The following is a 2,270-nucleotide window of genomic DNA, read 5'->3' as shown; positions in this document are numbered from 1 at the left end:
GCAAGTGGGAGACTGAAGGAAATATGCCCTAGAGGCAATAATAATGTTATTATTTTATTTCCTTATATCATGATAAATGTTTATTATTCATGCTAGAATTGTATTATCTAGAAACATAATACTTGTGTGAATACATAGACAAACCAAACGTCACTAGTATGCCTCTACTTGACTAGCTCGTTAATCGAAGATGGTTATGTTTCCTAACCATAGACATGTGTTGTCGTTTGATTAATGGGATCACATCATTAGGAGAATGATGTGATTGACATGACCCATTCCATTAGCTTAGCACCCGATCGTTTAGTATGTTGCTATTGCTTTCTTCATGACTTATACATGTTCCTATGACTATGAGATTATGCAACTCCCGTTTGCCGGAGGAACACTTTGTGTGCTACCAAACGTCACAACATAACTGGGTGATTATAAAGGTGCTCTACAGGTGTCTCCAAAGGTACATGTTGGGTTGGCGTATTTCGAGATTAGGATTTGTCACTCCTATTGTCAGAGAGGTATCTCTGGGCCCTCTCGGTAATGCACATCATATAAGCCTTGCAAGCATTGCAACTAATGAGTTAGTTGTGAGATGATGTATTACGGAACGAGTAAAGAGACTTGCCGGTAACGAGATTGAACTAGGTATTAAGATAGTGACGATCAAATCTCGGGCAAGTAACATACCGATGACAAAGGGAACAACGTATGTTGTTATGCGTTCTGACGATAAAGATCTTCGTAGAATATGTAGGAACCAATATGAGCATTCAGGTTCCGCTATTGGTTATTGACCGGAGACGTGTCTCGGTCATGTCTACATTGTTCTTGAACCGTAGGGTCCGCACGCTTAACGTTACGATGACAGTTATATTATGAGTTTATGAGTTTTGATGTACCGAAGGAGTTTGGAGTCCCGGATGAGATCGTGGACATGACGAGGAGTCTCGAAATGGTCGAGACATAAAGATCGATATATTGGACGACTATATTCGGACATCGGAAAGGTTCCGAGTGGTTCGGGTATTTTTCGAAGTACCGGGGAGTTACGGGAATACGGGGGAAGAAGTATATGGGCCTTATTGGGCTTTAGGGGAAAGGGAGAGGAAGGCCGCGCGCCCCCCAAGGCCTAGTCCGAATTGAACTAGGGGGAGGGGCTGCGCCCCCTCCTTCCTTCTCTTCCCTCTTCCCCTTCCTTGTCTCCTACTCCTACTACATGGAAGGACTCCTAGTTGGACTAGGAAAAGGGGAATCCTACTCCCAGTGGGAGTAGGACTCCCCTAGGGCGCGCCATAGAGAGGGCCGGCCCTCCCCTCCTCCACTCCTTTATATACGGGGGCAGGGGGCACCCCATAGATACACAAGTTGATCTTCGTGATCGTTCCTTAGCCGTGTGCAGTGCCCCCCTCCACCATATTCCACCTCGGTCATATTGTAGCGGTGCTTAGGCGAAACCCTGCGACAGTTGAACATCAAGATCGTCACCACGCCGTCGTGTTGACGGAACTCCTCCCCGAAGCTTTGCTGGATCGGAGCCCGGGGAGCGCCATCAAGCTGAACATGTGCCAAGAACTCGGAGGTGCCGGAGTAACGGTGCTTGGATCGGTTGGACTGGGAAGACGTACGACTACTTCCTCTACGTTGCGTCAACGCTTCCGCTTCGGTCTACGAGGGTACGTAGAGAACACTCTCCCCTCTTGTTGCTATGCATCACCATGATCTTGCGTGTGCATAGGAATTTTTTTGAAATTACTACGTTCCCCAACAGGCGCGGCGGAGGAATCTGAGGAGGAGGAGGAAGAAGAATGGGGGTGCACTGTTCAAAGGCCCCTGTCCGGTGTCTTATATAAGGTCGCTTCCGAGTGACTGACTTGTAGGCCTGGACGATCTTATCAAATCCCGCAACAGTCGCGCGTGCGATACATGGCAAAAAAAGGTGGCGCAGAGATCGAGGCAGCCTGCCTAATCTGTCCCGATTACTGCGGCCTCCCCCGCCCGGCGCGCTTCCCAAAATTCAAATCCCGCGAAATCCACAGGTGGCGGAACAACCCTTCAGACGGAAGATTTTTTCCATATCAACACTCGAAACTTAACTATGAAAGTTCACTCGACAAAACCAAGAATGGATCAAGGCGACTGAACAAGCAGTTCAAGCCATCATGAAGGTTCATTCGACCTCTGGACGAGACACTCTCAAAGCACAAAAGCTGAATCGGAAGGATCATCAACTTCTTCTCCACTTGAACCCTGAACCATTCGGGGGCTAATGATGA

This window comes from Triticum urartu, chromosome 1 (assembly GCF_003073215.2).
Source record: "Triticum urartu cultivar G1812 chromosome 1, Tu2.1, whole genome shotgun sequence".
NCBI lineage: Eukaryota > Viridiplantae > Streptophyta > Magnoliopsida > Poales > Poaceae > Triticum > Triticum urartu.
This window is presented reverse-complemented; position numbering follows the sequence as displayed.